Source organism: Aquila chrysaetos, chromosome 2, assembly GCF_900496995.4.
Source record: "Aquila chrysaetos chrysaetos chromosome 2, bAquChr1.4, whole genome shotgun sequence".
In the NCBI taxonomy this organism is placed as follows: Eukaryota; Metazoa; Chordata; class Aves; order Accipitriformes; family Accipitridae; genus Aquila; species Aquila chrysaetos.
Genome location: NC_044005.1, coordinates 26,401,906 through 26,419,807, shown reverse-complemented (window position 1 = coordinate 26,419,807; position 17,902 = coordinate 26,401,906). Strand labels below are relative to the sequence as shown.

General features: G+C 44.0%; 1 protein-coding gene across 1 annotated transcript in view; it reads left to right on the top strand.

The window, feature by feature from the left end:
- ESRRB (estrogen related receptor beta) overlaps window positions 1-17,902 on the top strand; it is a 135,931-nt gene that overhangs the window by 25,545 nt on the left and 92,484 nt on the right. The gene's annotated exons all lie outside the window — the stretch shown is intronic.

The following is a 17,902-nucleotide window of genomic DNA, read 5'->3' as shown; positions in this document are numbered from 1 at the left end:
GCTGGGCCAGACAGCCGTGGTGGATCACTGCTCCCTGGCTCAGCCAGCCCTTTGGGACATGGGATACCTGCAGTGGAGTGTAGCAATTGGTGTCCACGTGAGCGGTCCTTTGGTGAACTGAGCTCAGCAGCCTGTTGCTTTCCAGAAATTTGCTCTGAAGTTCATGCCACAGTCTTGGCTGCGTTTGTATCCACTGTAAGGTAGTCTGGTGCTTCCAACCAGCATGGAAGATGGCCTGTGTGAGAACTTACTTTCCCTTGATGCCAACAGACTCCCACTGCTCTGAGCAGAACAAGATCTGGAGGATGTGCTTGGGATCAGCAAGGACTCGGTAATTGGACTGTTGTTCTTTCATTTTGCTACGCAGTAGCGAGCAGATTATAGAGCCCACACATTATAGATTTCCTGTCATCCCTCATGAATCAACCTCCACCGTCTTATTTACTGTCGGCCAAGGCCTGTGAATAACATCACCAAGGGATACACTCTCACACAGTTGTGCAAACACACAGTACAGAGCAGTTGCATGTACCTTTGAGCCATCAGTTCGCCTTCCCCCATCACAACATCTATGGTAGAGAAGGGCCCGCTGTTTCCTATCTGCACAGAATGGCTCCTGGCTTCCCTGGGAGCTCACAGTTTGTAACACTGGAGGCAAACCTGTGTTATCCGAATAATATTAAGTTCCACATTTTTAACTTTCTGACATTTCTAGTTACAACTCTGGCCATTCTGTACACTCTTGTACCCACATGCACCAAGGATGTGGATTTTCAGTTTCCTGGGAGTTATTTCATATGAAATCTGGCAGGTCTTCATGGCTTGTCAGTGAGGAAAGATTGCTTTGTGCTCAAGGCACAGCACTGGAAGTCAGGACCATGGGCAAAGCTCTCAGCTTCATCAAGGACAGCTAAGAAATTTTGCTGGTCTACCTAGTAGTGTAGTAAATGTAATAGATGATAGCCTTGATTTATCAGAAGATATTTTCTCAAGTTTTCAAAAATTTCAGGTCAAGATTTTGAAAGAGCATGAGAAATTGAATCTAGCTGGGAGATTTGCCTCAGTGAAGGGCTAACACTGTTTTGGTTTTTTTGTAACTGCAGTGAGGCGTTACTACTGAATCAGTTGGAGTCCCCTAGAAGTGAAGGGAAGTTTGGCTTGTCTACCACAAGCCAGCCTGCTAGTTGCAACCTTGTTCCTTGTTCTATGTGTTCGTAAAAAATCTGTGGCCTTCCAAGTGATAAGCTTGGAGACCCAGGAATGAAGTTGGAGAGACTGAGGTCCTAATTTGTTTCTGTTAGGCAGGTTAATATTTCTGTCATGGAAATCTAGATATTAGGCAAGGTCTGGAGAATGTGTCTTCAAATAGTAAGAGGCTTTGTCCAGGAAGAAGTGATTAAGCCGTTTGCTATGTCCGTTGTTGATAGAGCTGAAAGTAAATGGGCTTTGATTGCAGTGTGGGAGATTTCAGTCTGATGTTACAAATGTGTTTTAGCAATGATGCAGAAGCATTAGAACAGACTGTCTTGAGAAGGGCTGAAAGTTTTTCAGAACAGGCTAGAAAAACATCTGTCAAAAATAATGCTGCTATAGCTGATCCTCCATTGGGTGGAGGGATGCACCAACAAGCTGACCCAGTCCTATCCCTATTTTCTGTGACTCTGTGTAATGTTAAGATGTGTATAATCTTGTGTCCAGCTGATGCAAGCTTCATATGGGTGCAGGTGTATATATCAAATAAGCACTAGCATCAATAAGCTGCCAGAATAGTGTACAAAGGAGTACAAGCGCTCCACTTTCCTTCAAAGGCCTGCCATCCAAATGCTAATGTACCCAACCATGGTAAGTCTTAAAAAGAGATGGCAGCAGTACTGTTTCTTGTTTAACCAACTTCCTTAATTTTTATCTTCATTCTTACTGCCATATACAACAAACAGACTAGTAGCACCATCTTTTTTTGCTAGTGCTTCCTGTAAAATTTAGTTTCAGTTGTTCATACCACTGCTAAGCTTTAATCATTGCTGTAAACACTTTCTGTGCCTCTGATAGACTTGTTTTGTGGAAATTTTTATGAAAACCAGCAATTTTTATTTTTTTTAAAGAAAAAGTAAGGAGTATGCCATGTTCTTGAATTATGCCTTCCTTCCATTTAAAAAAAAAAAAAATCAAGAAAATTCCTCTTTGCAAAGCTCTAAATCAGCTTGTGTTTTGGAGCCAGACTGCAGGGACAGCTGGGGCTGTGTCAGGACAGAGGCAGTGTCAGTAAGTGGGGCCACCAAACAGTAATGGAAAGACAGGGCAAGGGAAGCTGGGCAAAAAGGTGAGGAGGGGAAGCAAGTAGTTACAAGCAGCTGTTGAACAAGGAAGCTGGGGCTGTGGAGTATGGGGGAATGGTGTTTGGAGGGGTGAGATGAGAGCAAAGGAAAGGGACAGGGTGAGAAGGCAAAGGCCATGAAGAGAAGAAAGTGGGCTGGGATGGTCTGCAGAGGAGAAAGCAAGAGGCATGACTTGGATTGAATGGTTGAAAGAGCCTCTGAATCATTATTCCTCAGCTGTCATCAGCGTCTGAAATTCACCCAGTGTTTCATGCTCCTCATGTTACTCTTCACAAAGGAGGATGAGCTACCCTTACAGCCCATTTACTCCATTACGTTGGTTGTAGTGGTCCACGTGTTAGATTTGTCTCTTCTGATAATCCACAAAAGTGTCATTGTGATGCTTCATGAAGGAATTTGTTCACTGTAAAAGAAACAACAAACTCTGTGAAAAGGGCACTTTGAAGGGTGCTAATGCAAGAACTGGAAGCTGGGGAAAGACCAATTACCCTCTGCGTGCACTTCCATCTACCTGACTGTGTGTCTTATACGACTCATGTTTTAGCTATGTCACTGTGTGCTGTTTCTTCCACAGGACCCCTGCCTCATTCACTGCATGCGATAGACCTGCTCTGAGATAAATCAGAGTTGCACAGTGAAAGAGACCATCTGTAGGACCCCTGCCTCATTTGTCAGGTGTGTACTGAGACAGGCAAGGGACTGTAGGAGAGAAAAGGAAGCTTTTATAGCTGAGGTGGTGAAATTCTGACCTGCCAGTTGACTTTTTTTCTGTGACCACTTCTGTATGATGTTTTTCAGGTTTTTTTGAAGCAGCTCTTGTGCCAGTGGTTATTTAATTGTGCGTTCCTTATTTTATAGGGGACCTTTTTGATCCCAAAGGAACTGCTTTACAGAAACACTGAGTGCTTACAGTTGCAAATGAAGTGAATGTGAATCCATTGAACCCAAAGTGCTATACAAGCACAGATCAGTCAGGCTGTTGGTGTCTCAGCCTGGGCACCCAGAATTAGCAAATACCTTTTAATACAGTCTTCAGTCATTCACCCGTAAAATGGGAGTAAAAATACCCCCTCTTATAGAAGTGTGTGAAAATAAATGATCTTGGGCTTGTGAAGCTCTTGGACAGTGTAATGATAAGCTGATAGAAAAACACATAAGGAAATGAATAAATCTCTAGAGCCAGGTTTGAATAATGTACGGTAAATAAGGCCTGGGGCCACACACTGAACAATGAACAGAAACCAGCATCTCAAATAGCTGCTCATTACATGGGAACAATCCCTTCTGAGTGCAGTCTGAGATGGGGTACTGTAGAAAAAATATGATCGTGTAATTAAGGACTATAAAATAATGCATATGTGCATGAGGGCTAAGACTATTTCTCACAAGTAAAAACAATTGTAGCATTTCCTAATTCTTGACTTCATTTGTAGTCTGCCCTGTTTAACATACAGGTTTTTTGTTTGTCATTATTTCACGGGTCCTGTCATGCTTTGCAGATTTATGTGCTGTAAGATGGTGTTGTCCCAGCCTCTCCATTTGGATTAAGTGTTGCCATTTCATGTAGTTGCAGATCAGCTAATTGCAGGCAGTCAAAACCTACTTATCTTATACATTATGTATTCCACAAGTTGTAACCTCCACTGAGGTGCAGATTTGTGTGAGTGAGAAAGGCAGATTTGACCATCATTTGCCATCATGAGCAAAACTGACACCCAGATGCTGCTGTTCTTAACAGTGAAGGAATTGGGGATATTTGAGATCTTACAACCCACTAGCAGTAATTAAAACAATAAAAACCCAAGTAATTTTCCCATGCAGCGATATGCAAGAGAGGAGAATGTCACTAAGGCTATGAAATGACTTTAAAATTCTTTGCTGTAATGGGTGGAGGAAGAATGGCAAAGCTTAAGCTCCTAGCAAAAGTATGCAGAAATGTAATGCTCAAAATACCTAATTTTAAATAACCACACTTTTGATGACTGATTATGTGCATGTTTAGGAACAAATATATGATGACTGTAATGGTAATAGAGTAGTGTTAAAATCTATCAAGTTGAGTGTTAATGGTGCTGGGATGATCAGTGTCCAAACCTAATGCTGGTTAACCTTTCCATGGCATGTCTGGTATTTGCTATCATTCCAAGGGAGAATGTTATCAATAGTACAAGAAGTGGAGCTGTGACATGTACCCCATACGTTTTGTTTGTGGGCAGCAGAATTGTCTATTGCAAATGCCTAAGAAACGTACCATAAAATCTTTTTCTCTTATATTTTCCCCTTCTCTTCCCCATTCACAATCTCAAATACTGGAAGAAGAATTAATTGGCCTGTTTAGGCTATAGAATGTGATCTCCCTCTCAAGAATAACTAGTATCACTGTTGGCCAGTTGACGACTTGGAAAGCACTGGTTCCCACATGTGCTGCAGATAATGGTTCATTCTGGAAATGAAGTAAGCCAAACCTATCAAACACATTTTAACCTGTGTAAGAGACTGAATGAGTGTCCTTTGTGCAGTGGTTTAACTGCTCAGCTTTAACAGTTTCATGAGACAAATGTATTGTATGGTTTAAAGAGGACAGAACAAAAAGTGATGCCAGGGTACCCAAGAGCAGGAACTCTGACAAAAATCCCCTCAGGCAGGGCCTGGCACTACTGGCCAAAGGAGAGAGGAAAGGGCAATTAAAAAAATACAACAATCTGTTCTTGTAGTGGTCAGACAGCAAGATGCAGCACGTGTGCTGGGTGGGAGCCATCAATAAGAGATGGTTTCCCCATGGGATATGCAGACCTGGACTATCAAAGTAAGCTGGGGCTGGGACAAACAGATGTTATGCCAGACACGTCAGCAGAGCTAGTCTGTTTTGCATAGGCACCTGATCTTACTTGGCATGCTTTAAACTCTCTTCTGAATCTCAGGGTGTAATATAACCATTATGATTTAATCCTAACTGCTCTGTTCTCTGCGTATGATGCAACTCTGGGGTATTACTTCTAGCCTACATGAACGGGAAGCCGAGGCACAAGGTGGCATGTTGCCAGGTGCACAGCTCCGAAGTGTGCAACCTCAGTCACATGCCTCTGCTTCCCTTCGATGACAGAAGGAAGAGAGGCTGTGGGGGCACTGCATTACCAAAGTGAACAGTCTTTTCCTACAGGTGTCTTATTGACAGAGTTAGGCAGTGTTAGTGCCCCAAAACTGATGTTTTGAAAACACCACCCTGAGGCATCTCTGCACAACAGGCACTCTGCCCTCTGGAAAACAAGCTTAGGACAGAGTGGGGAAAACGAACCAGAACATACAGGCTAGTGGCCCCCACACCGCTCTGGCAGTGCAGGGGTAAGGTCAGGCCTTGGCATTACAAAAACTGCGTGTGACTGGAGAGTGTGATCCTAACTGTGCTCAGGGGCAGGCAAGTCAGAGTCTCGCTCTTTACAGACCTGCCAAGCGGAAAATGTTTATTTGCTGCTCTGGATCCATGATCTAGGAGAAAAGAATAAAAGTGATTTAACCTCCAATGTGAGGAAAATCACCTGACTGAGCAGGACGCAGAGGACAAATGGGACAGGGGGCCTTACCTTGCCCGGCCAGGAGGGATGGGGAAACAGAGGTGCGGCACAGGATCAGATTCATTAATTATTATTTATTATTAATTTTCTAATTTTTCCCTTGCTCGGATTCCACGGTTGCTGGAAATAAAGGCTCCTCTAGCTGTCTGGGTGCATCTGTGACATTGACTCTGTCTTTGAGATGGGGAGCACCCTCTGGTGGTTAAGGATAATCTGACATTTCCTGGGATTGGCACCCATCATCCCCACAAGCCGTCAGTTAAACTGGGTGGGAGGTAATGCTGGCTTTCTGTCACTGCAGGGATGGATGTTTGGGGCACAAATGCTCTCTCTGACTTTCTAACCCAGGAATCTGAGTTGACCCCTTGGGAAACCTTTTTGCCCTGTGAAAAAGGGTGCAAGGTGTGTGTGTTCTCCCTGCCCTGCTGTTGGGCATAATGTCACATTCAGCCCCTTCTTGCTTTCTCCTGGTGAGAGGGCAAGTAAAGCTCAGTTTGCTTCATTAGTTCCCAGTGGATACAAAATCCAGCCCTGGCTCTCTCCCTAGTGACTATTGTTCCCTGCCTCTGCTCTTGCTCCTGTCTCCCAGAAGCACTAGTCTTGCACCCAGAGCTCTCCTCAGTTCAGCTCTGGTTGGATTTGCTGTGGTGCTAAAGCCAGCACAGTACAGTCCCTTGCAAGGAGCACAGGAATTCAGCTCAGGTTTCCCTTCTCCTTCCCTAAATGGATTAACAGGCTGAGGGGATGTCTCTGCTTGCCTGACTCAATCTTCATTAGCTAACACGTTTCGCCAGCCGCAGTCACATCCTGGTCTGGAGAGCTGTTTGACAGGAGCGGATTCTGGCCCCAGCCTGCCACAAAGGTTGTTGCATCTTCTGAGAGGGTTTTCTTGATAGCAAGGCTCTGTGGGCTGCCCTGGGTGCTAGGGATGTAGGGCAGGAGTGCTGCAAGATGTGCATCGTTGCTCTATGCAGTGTTCACTTTACAATAACTAATCTGCATCCCCTGCTGTCTGAGAGACCTGCATGCCTATGCCTACATGCTGTACGAGTGTCAGAAAACATTCTGTGTCTCTGAAGGTGCACCCACATGTGTTTGTTTTCCCCTCGTGTTTTCCAGCCAAGGGAGGATCCTGAGTATATTGGGATGTCCCTGAAACTTTTGTTAGTTGGCTGTCGCTTCTGGATGCTTTCTTGGGTGCTTGTAGGTAATCAATCTGAATGCAGTATTTCCTAACAAGCTGTGTGCAAGCAACTGGCCCTATCTCCTCAGCCTCTTCTCCTCCCTGCTGGTTTGTGGTAGTCATTAACGGGTGTTGCACCCTTGCACAGGGAGTCATTTATTTTAAAAGTGCTGCTGTTTCCTCAGTCCAGAGAAGATCTTTTTTACACAAGGAAGCCATACACTTTAAATTGCATGAATTTTAAAACAATCCATTCAAACTAGTGAAAATCTGAACTGTGAATGCTCTCCTGCCAGTTTGAGGATGCTTCATTTTTGCTCAATAGATGTCTAAACAGGTTTAGTTTCAATAGTAATGAGTGCCTTTTGCACCAGCTTAAGTTAAGTTGTACCTTGAATTATATTGCAGTAACATTCTCATGCAAAGAAAGCCTGCAAGGAGAGGAGGTGGACACTGGGCGTCACTAATACCAAATGCCATTGGGGATGCCTATGCCCCGTAGTATGGAGGTATTTGGTATCTGTGCAGAGGCCTGAGTGTACCTTAGCAGGAAGAAGAGGCCTCCTCTTGGCTGTCAAATGCATTTAAATGGGTGCAGATTAAGCCCTCTATTTCTGCAAAACTGAGACTCTGTGAAAGCATGCTACAGAAATTATTGTGACTGAAAAATCTCAATGGGAAGCGTTTCACAAGGAAGCAAATGTTCTCCTTTTGTTTTTGTAACCTGACCATTGTGGCGGGGAAAGTTGGTGTGCCAGGCTCTGAAAGCAAGGTCGACTGGCCAGGAACAGAATCAAAATGGACTTTTTTTTCTTTTGGCAAGTTGGAAGGGAAATAAAAAAGGCAAATGAGCATGAAGGGGCAAAGGACACTGCAGACTCTGGAGGATTTTAGAACCTAAAGCTGTATTTAGCAAATTAAGGGATGAATTGAATTTCCCAAACAATGTGTGTTAAAGCACACAAATGAATAATCCCAGCACTTATGAACTAGCAGTGTACTTGGTTTGGCCCTGTAAAGATTCTCAAGCCACAAGTCAATAGTCAAAGCAGAACAGCTCCCCAGAGGGCCCTGGGTTGTCTGTGCTCTAGCTCTCTGGGGGATGCAACCCTCTCTGGAGCACTGCCCTGTCAAGGCTAAGTAGCTATCAGTGCCTAATGATGTTCTTCCCAGAGTGGGAAACAAAGGTTACACAAACCCTAAAAATGTAACCTGTCTCTGAATGGACAGCAGAGGAAGTTTCCTTTGAGACACCAAATAAGACCTGCTTCACTGAATGGAAAAGGATTCCTTTTTATATTGCCCTTTATTTGGAGGAACATAGACTGGGAGAACAAAACTGGTTTTATATATTTACAAGTAGCAGGAATCAGTTTATGTGTGGGAAGGAGCAGACTGCGGAGGAGGCAGTCTGTCTTAGGACTCACTGAAACACTCTCACTGTTAGACTTTGTGTCTTTTTGATGTTGAGGCTACCTTGGATCACTGATCTTGATGAAGATGATACTCTCTTGTTCTTCAGTCCTTTCCTTTTCAAAGGTTTCCCAAAGCATTTTATGCATTAATGAGTTATTTTGCTATCACAACAGGTTTTGCAGTAGCTTGAATGGCACAAAACAATGGACTGATTTGAGACCAGAATTGAGGAAGAATATCATTGCTGGGGAGTAATGCAAGATATACTAGCAGAGGCAGAGCAGGAATAAACTGGGAATGTTGAATAAGATGTTTCTAAAGCAGTAGTTCACTGTCTGCTCCTGCCCTTTTCATCTCAATCTCTGGCATCTCATCAGTAATGAATTGCAGGGAGACACAAATTGACACAGTGCCAGCTGTACCACTCACATAATCTGTTCAGTCCCCATCAGTGACCCTCTTGTAACACTACTCTTCTGCAGCATCTTCCAGCGAAAAATTCTGGTGGTGTTGGGTAGTTGCCAAGCCTTGGTTCCCCTTTGTGGCCCTCTGACCAAAGCCAGAATAAGAGGATAGTTGCCAGATCTGTCTGACTGGGCAGATCTGTCTGTCTTTACAGCTCTTTTTTAGTGAGTGGTGAAGTGTCAACTCTGAATATTGAAGGGAACTCTGTGATTTTAGGGAATAACTCCGCTTCATCCTCCAATTTTGGGAAGCAATAAGAAATTGCATCAAGACACTACTGTATCTTGAAAAGGAATTCTTGATACGATATCAAGAATTCTGTATTTCCATGCTGACTTTTTCAATTCATGTATTTCCTCCTGTTTAATCTGCTAGTCCTTCCCTCCCCCTTAAGTTTAGAATGTTTAGATGAGCTTTGGATACAGACTAGACTGACATGCTTTCTGTGCAGTTAGGATCTGGTTGCATGTAACTTCAGGGTTGCTTTATCAGCTGTGGATTGAATTGAGGATGTCTATGGGGAGTTTCAGGTCTTGGTTTTCTCATTGGAGGTCCTTCCATCAGGCAGGTCTGTTAAATGCTTGCTGAGTCCCTAGAGACACTTGATCTGTGTTTAAAGGGAAGCAGCTGAACCACGAGAAGAGAGAAATGGCTGTGTACTCAAGTACTATTGCTCTGAAGGGATCTTACTGTAAGCTGTGCAAAGCTTGCATGGCAATCTGGGTGCCTGGGGCTCTCGATGTGCTCCATCCCAGTAGAGACCTGTGTGATACTCTTTCTGGCCTTTCCTTCTCTGAGAAAGACAAGTTGATGGCTCCTGCATGCTTTGAGCATGAACTGTGTTTAATTCTCCTGAGGCCCAGACCAGGAAAACCTCTGGAGGATTCCAAGCAGCACCTGCCTCCTGCTCCCCACTCCTCTTAAAGCTTCCCCAGTGGAGACACCCGCTCAGGGAGAGCAGGAGGTCCATAAATAAATAATTTCCTCTGTCTCTCCTGATCAGCCCAAGGAGCTGTGATTGCTCCTGAATGCCTGGGTTGCTTTCTTCTTAATGGCTTTTAAACCAATTTCACCCTCACCTGATGACCCAGCTTCTCCTCCTATTTTTGGAGGAAGAATTTCTTCTTTTAGAGAGAGGGGTTTGGGGGTATTTATATTGTGTCAAGAGTTTTGGCTGAGGTGAAATGGTATAGCAGTGCAGGTGAAGCTACAGTTTACTGCTTCTACCAGGCTGCCCCATGCCTTATTCTGACAAACCTCTACAGGGCACTTCCCTGGGTACTGCAGCTAGCATTGACCCTTGCTTGAGAGCATTGGACACATGTCATGCTCATGGACATCCCACAAACATTTAATAACTCTTACACCACTCTAAGACACTGCACTTTTTTGGATATGTTTTACTGTTGGGAGAGCTAATCGCTGAGACATCTGAGTGCTTATCCTTTGTCCCACAGTGTGTAGGTAAAAGTTTGGGAACATAAGTTAGGAGTGCAAGCTCTCACTTGTCTGTTCAGCTGACCTACAGCATCTCATTAATGGGCATTTGATAGCTTGCCAAATATTTAGGGCTTATATTGGTGCTCTTGTAGTTTGTATATATGAACTGTAGTAGCTCAAAAAAAAAAAAAAAAAGTGGTCTTTACATAGCAAGTGTATAGTAAAATCTAAAGGTGCTTGGTTTGTATCCTAGTGCAACCCCTGGAGCTATTTATTGCTCATCTGATGGGTGTCATCTAGGTTTGTCTATGCAGAAGTATTCTGTATTTCTGGAAGTACTAATACTGCCTCCACAGGCAGAACGTACCTGCTGGATAGTAGGACGTGCAAGGTATGTTCTAAACATCCTTACAGTGCTGCTTGGGTATCCCATGTGATGTGTACTAGCACAGCCTTGTGCAGGCCTTGTTGCAGGCCAATGACAGTGCCCCACAGTGCCTTTGGAAGAGGCAGTAGTCTAGGTGGGTGGAACGCAGCTGTCATGCCTCGGGTTATAATGCCAAACGGGCTGATTCAACCCAAATGATTGTTGGGTAATCAAGGCTAATGACGTACATTTTTTGTTTGTTTTAACCATCGTGCTTGACCAATCAGTTTAATAACTCTCCTCATATGAGCCCCTGGAAACAAAGTGGTCTGTCAAGGTACTCTTGCCTGGTACCTTCTCCCTCAGAAGCAAGGCAGGGCCATCCTGGGTACCATGTCATTGGCTGTTTGGCAGACCTCTGTATTGGAAGCAGTGACGGTCTTTCTCTCTTACCATCTTCCTTCTATCCTGCTTCTGTCTAACTTCTTGTTACTCTGAAAAAGCAGTGGGTTTAACAAGGAGAAGTGCTGTCCCCAGCTTGTATGGTTCCCAGGACAAACCTGGTAGCAACAACTTCTGGAAGTCATAAAAGCCTACCCTGTGATGAGTTGCTGACCACATGAGTTATGAAATACTGCCAAATGTTGAGGGGCAAGGTCTATAAGATGAGTTGAGTACTACTGAGTTCAGCTGACTGTAAATATTTAATGGAAGGTTGGTATGTTCAACAAACGAGCAGAGAGGGGAAGCATCGGTAGTCTTTGATCATCGCTAAAATTAAGGTGTTCAAGAGATGAGCAAAAGACCAAAACTGGATTTTCCTTCATAAGCACTGTGGAGACCAAGGGGACCTGTTGCTAGGAGGCTGCAGCACCAAAGTCACCCTCAGACCACATGGGACTGAGATTTGAGTTTGCCTTTACAATGATACTGAAAAGTAATCTTTCCTAATGCTGCCACAGAAACGGCAAAGCTGGCAACACATGACTTTGAAGGATGAAGGCATTTTTGCTGAAATCCAGTGACGCATGTTCGGGTTCATCAGGAGAAGGCTTTACTGCTGCCCACAACTGCCTCTGTGCCTAGATCTCTGAGAAACTTAAAGACTTGGAATTCACGTCAATAAGACCTTTTCAAAGACATCTAGGGATTTGTACTTCTGCACATGAGAGAGATTGCCATCTTTTGGAGTACACAAGGCTGCATAACAGAAGTAGGACTGAGCTAGTGAAGCTTCTCCTTTCCTTGGCATAGAAAAGCTTTTTTTTTGGTAGCCAGCATCTGTCTCCTTGTGACTGGCTACCTTCTTGATACTGTATGTGCATATATTGTGTAGCTAAAGCAGACATGTTTATATGGTCCTGAGTTGCCCTGCCTCTTCCAAATGATGTTTTTTGTTATAGGCAAGGATTGTTTTTCTTGTTCTTTTTCCATTTCTTGTTTGAAAAAGTAATACAAAAACATGATCATTCATGGTCTGTAGGCATAGTGTTTGAATGTTAATGACTTGTAGACAGAGCAGTGATTTCCTAACATGTTTTACTGCAGGTGTCTGAATGAGATACAGTTGATGGAACTCAGAAATTAAAAGTATGTTAAGAAGCTTGGGATAGGGTTTGTTGGCAAAGCTGTCTAATCAAATAATCTGTCACACCAATTTGCTCTTGTCCAGAAAGTGAAATAAATGTAGTTCAAGTAATAAATAAACTCAGGAGAGAGTTGTGAAAAAAATCTGTATTGTTGTTCAAACACTAAAGTTAGTACAGAACAAATCTTCAAAATGGTTGTGTACTTAACCGAGCTGTTTGGAGATCCAGAGCAGAGAAGACTTGCACTTGTTGTGCTGCTGATACAGCGCATCAGAAGGAAGCCAGCCTCTGTCATGTCTGGCTCTAGCTGAAACCTGTAGCCCCTTACTGTTAGAAACTGGAATATTCTGAGGCTGGAGAAGGTGACCAGGAGAACAGTCCTGATCATCTGATGATCTCTGCTTTTACCAGACTGTGGTGTATCAGGTTTCCTAAGCTTACTTGGGACCTGCAGGTTCATCTCACTGTTAAATACTTTTGCATAGATCTACTGTCAGTGAGCTCCTCTGTATTTGGCCTGGCTGACCTGGTGAAGTCAATAGTCTTCTACTGACTGTGCCTAGATGAGGCCAGATGGAGGTTCCTGCAGGGAAAGGAAGGTCTTTAATCCTTGCTTTCTTCATCCCTTCATCCCCTTCTTCCCTGGATGGAAAAGTCCTTTCACTGCTTTGCTGCTTTATAACTACCCACATCACTTTCCAAAAGGACTGTTACGTACTCAGAGAACCCAGCTAAGAGGAAATTGCACACTTACCCACTGGTTTTTGTCACATCATAGTATTAAAACTGTAAAGGGCCACTGCAGCCACCTCATTGCTGTTGCTGGGAGGTAAGTTATTTTGTATGTGTTTAAGTTTCTGTTTCCATCACAGACTTGGAAAAACTACCCTCCATCTTCACTGCCTAGCCCTCAGTAGGCATGCTCTCTAACAGTAGTAACTCTGAAGCATTTTGGTTCTTTAGGCCCCACTCTTTTTCTGGGTTGAGACACTTGGCATTATCGATGCACATGCCCAAAATGTTTCAGTTCTTTGCTTGCAGCATAACAGTAAGTAACTGTTAGTTCTCCTGAGAAGACACGTATTTCTTTTGATCAGTTCAGTGAGTAAGTTGGTACTGCGAATATTAGGGTCCTGAGGTGATTAGATGGCATGGCCTTGGAGTGCATGGGCTTGGAGAGAGAAGCAGGAAATCATCTCCCCAGATTAGAGGAATGAACAAGCATCCCCTGTTCTCCTGACCTCTCTCCTTGGCCTTTCGCAATACAAGACTTGAAGCTAGTGTACTGAGGTAGGAAAGCTAAAGGTGAAAAGATGCTGTTTGACTTTATATCCCATCTCAGGACTCCTAACATTGTTGTATCCAAGCACAGAACTTAATGAAACGTCACGTTTTGGGGACAGAGAATTCTCATTCAAAGCAGGACAGTAAGGGTTAAGACACTTGTATTCAGACTCTTGCTCTGCTACAGATTTGCTCAGATTGATCTGGGGCAAGCCACATAACCTCTTTATGATACAATTTGGCAGTCTATAGGTTGAGAATTATAACACAGATGTTTTAAAGACTAGGTAATGCTTGAAGCATGTCTAAGGATGTTCAGATGGGCAGTTATTTAAAAATTACAATGTGAAAACTATTTCCTGCTTAAATAGATGTTGAGCTTCAGTGGTGATGGTGGTGATACCTTTCAGATGGAAGCAGATTGTTCATAAAGCCAATTAGAGTTTTTTTGAAAGAATCTACTGGAGTTTGGTAGAAAACAAGACATTGCCTTTGGTGGGGAGAGCAAACTGTTTTGTTTGGGTGTAGTAAGGGAAAATAGAATAGAGCCCAAAATAAAGAAGTCTGTTTTGTCCTCCTGGATAGAGTGTATCTGGGATAGCTGTTTGCTGTGGAAGGGAGTGTGGGAGAGGTGAAAGCCTACCAGCAATCACAGACCTGTGCTCAGGGGACCTAAGTTTCTCTCCAGGGTTACTAGCCTTGCAAAGCAGAGGGATCAGGGCATGCAACACAGGGACTTGTGTGAAGTCCAAGCAGTACTATTGGCCTCAAAATGTGGAAGGGTTGTCTTCTACATTCGTCACAATAACCCCTCTATAACTGTTATTTCCTTAAATGAGAAAGGGGCTGGGAAAGGTCTGTTGTCATTGAACTCCTCTTTCCCTAGCAGGCAAGATAAGAATGTGTGTACACAAGTCTGTTCTGCCCAGCTTAGGTCTCCTAATTATTATGTATGGTTTTTGCCCCGTGGAGATACCACTTCACTGACTTCCTTTGTGAGAATACAATAGTAGGGCCTTCATAAAAGGGAAAAAAAATCCCAAACCCCCCAAAGTAACTAGATCTCTCCCTCTGCTGCATTTTCCTTATTCACAAAAAACTAGACTTATCAACAAGTGAAATCAAGTTTGTTTGGCATGATTTGCAGGTTACTCCAATATTAGACCAAATGAAATTTCTGTCAGTCAATCAGTCAGCTTGCTGGAAAGTTGATCATTATTCCATGATAAAAGTTTAAAAAAAAAAAATTAATCTATCAAAAACAGATTACTCATTAAAGGATGGGGGAAAAGTCTCCAAAGAAAGTCTCTACCCGTCATGTCTTGGAAGAGCCGGTAAAAGTAGAGACATGTCTTCGCAAGTCTTGCTCTTTTTCTGGGGAGGAGAGTTGCATGTCTCAAAGAACTGATACTGGCTATTGCTCCATCAGCCTATAGCACTCCAGTTGTGCTCTGTCTGAGGCTAACATTGATGGAAAGTCATTGCTCTGTGTTTGGACCGGGTGTGAGGAGAACTGGTGACCTCAAAAGCCAGAGGCTGCCTTGTGAAAGTCATCCCAATGGGTAGCACTTACTGGAGCACCTGTGGTATGCTGTGCTCAGAGGCCACAGACTGAGTGGCCAGGACTGTTCCTGCCCCTCCTGCAGTGAGAGAGGAGCAGGGTTCCAGGAGAGAGTTCCAGGGCAGGATTTGGTCAGGATGGCAAACAAAGGCTGTGCTCACAGGGCAAGCTAGTGCTGCTGTTGCATGTGCAGTTCTGCCTTGTACTTGCCCAAACTGAGGGTTTTGGCTTCCAGATCTGCTAGCTTAATCTTATAGTCCTTTCTAACCTCGTCCTGGTACTTTTTTAAAAAACACACATATTGGAAGGCTGGCCATGTTGAGATCAGTGTTTCCTTCTTTATTCTTTGGGGGGAAGAGGATTTGGCTAAAGCTGTGAGAGGAGCTCAGCAAGCGCTGCGTCCAAAAGAAGGTAAAAGCCTCCTGAAGTTCCAAAATCAGCCTGCAGGACTCTTGTCATCTTTCTTGGGGTATTCAGGTTGCCAGATCAGGCCCAGCCAGCAGAGACTATTCCTTTCTATCCTTCTCAGAAGGGAAGAGCCAGGCCTCTGCACAGCTGCTCTTAAGGCAGGGGAAGCTCCATTTGTCCATTTGCACTGGGTCAGAAGAGATTAATGTTACATTTCTGCACCACTCTGTAAATACCCACCTTACCCAGGCAGTCCTCTGTCAGCAGCAGCCCATTTCCAGAGTACAAACCCACCATTGTACTGTCTATATCAGTTAATGCAGCCCTGTGGACCTTGTGCCAGGCAATCACATGGCTCCCTGCTTGCCTCACCTCGGCCTGGATAAAAGTTAAAAGTGCAAAACTAAAACATCAGCTTATTGGGAGAGTAGGACCTGCCTGCCAGGCCATTCCCACGCTGGTCTCCCATTCATTGAGAACCTACACCAGAGCTAATCTCTGCACAGTCAGGATCCAGCCAGGGTGCATCTTTCTGGAGAAAATTGTTTTCCGTCAAAATCAGCTCACTGCAAACACTCTGACTGCTCTTGAACTGTAGCCTGCCCGGACCCTGACCCTGTGTGCCTCCTCCAGCCTCTCTTGCTACTGTACATCAGGAATCTTCTTCATGGGGCAACTAGGTCATCAGTGAGTCCCTCTGTGACCTCAGATTTCTTTTGGAAACACACTGGTGCTGGTTTCATCCTTCTTGCCTCTGCTTGGGTCAGGTGTTCTCCGATGTGGTCAGTGAGATTCCTTGTTTACAATCTTGGGCCCCACTAATGCTAATACCCTACTAAAGCTCTTGTCTTCTGTCTCTTCAACACTTAAAGCATCTTAGAGTTTCTGCTGGGCTGATATATCATGTAAGTGTACAAAGGTGTATACGCATATGTTCCATTTGTATTAATTTTGCTTCCTAGAAAGATGGATAATCTAAATTTTGTCACCTGCAACATTCAGGTAATCAGATCCTGCTGTACTCTTAATTCTGTTTCCCATTTTCTAAACTAACCTGTTTTCTATGCCATCTTCATGCGTACCTTTCACCATAAAAGACCTCTGTTTTGTCATCCTTAGGCTGTCCTGTCTTAAGGATAGTTGATCAGAATCACACAGCTTGTCCCCACACGGCCTGGGGACACGCTAGGGCATACCATTAGTTTGTATGGTATTTGTTAAGATCTCTGGTAGAGGAGGTAGTGAGGAAGTTGCACTGATAGACTTCAGTAAAGCAAGGACAGTTTACACTGGCTGTGAATTTGGCCATTCCTCTTTTTTGAATATTCTCAGGTTTCTACAAATACTGATTGCATGAAAAGTTGTAGCCTAATTTAGTCAGTCTTTATTGCCATGTTTATAGCTGAACCAGCCTGCCTTTTCTTCTATGCTGTATCACCCCCCTCATCTGAAAAGCTCTGGTCTGCCCTTTGCTTCTCCCAGTGTTGTACACTCTTGCCTCAAATTAGATTTATATTAAGACATATCCTCTTAGCTCCTACTTTTTTGTTTTTGTTTGCCTGGCATAAGAGAATGAAGCTTTTATCCAGGTGTGTTTGTGTGTATTTCCTTTTAAAAAGGCCTCTAGTTCTTGTTTATCCGTTAAGGATATTTTTATACATTTGAGCAGTGGACATCTAAACATGAAGTAGAAGCACAGGAGAGAGTCAAGAGAGGTTTGCTTAAGTGCAGTTTGGAAGGTGGAGAGTAGGTAGCGAGGGACAAATAGACCCTGTAGGGCACCTCTGTGTGAGTCAGGCTTTCAGTGCAAGACTGCGTGTGCTAGGCATGTGCCCGAGTGGCTCGCGTGCTTATATGGAGAGGGATCTTCAGATGGGTATTGGTACGTTGCTGTAAATATGCAGTGGAATTGTATGAGTGTGAAAACGTGTGCGGCAATCGTGAAAGCACACTGACTTACAGCAGCCAGTACATATGCAGAGCTTTGAAAATGTGTCTTTCACGAGCCTAGTTAGTTGTGTGTGCCAGTTTTGATGTTTGTGAAGACTTCTGAGGGTCTACAGCTCTGGTTCTTGTGCCTGGGAACATGCGCTGTTATCCTGAGTGCCTGATTCTGATCTCACGTGCCAGGATTTATTCCAGTGTGGTTTCATAAGCTGCACTGAAGTGACACCTGAAATCACACTGCTTTGAAATGGGACTCCGGGCACTCTTCTGCGTGTGTGCGTTAGAGTTTGTGTGTGTTTGGGAAAGCAGACATCTGAGCACGGCGATTAGGCTG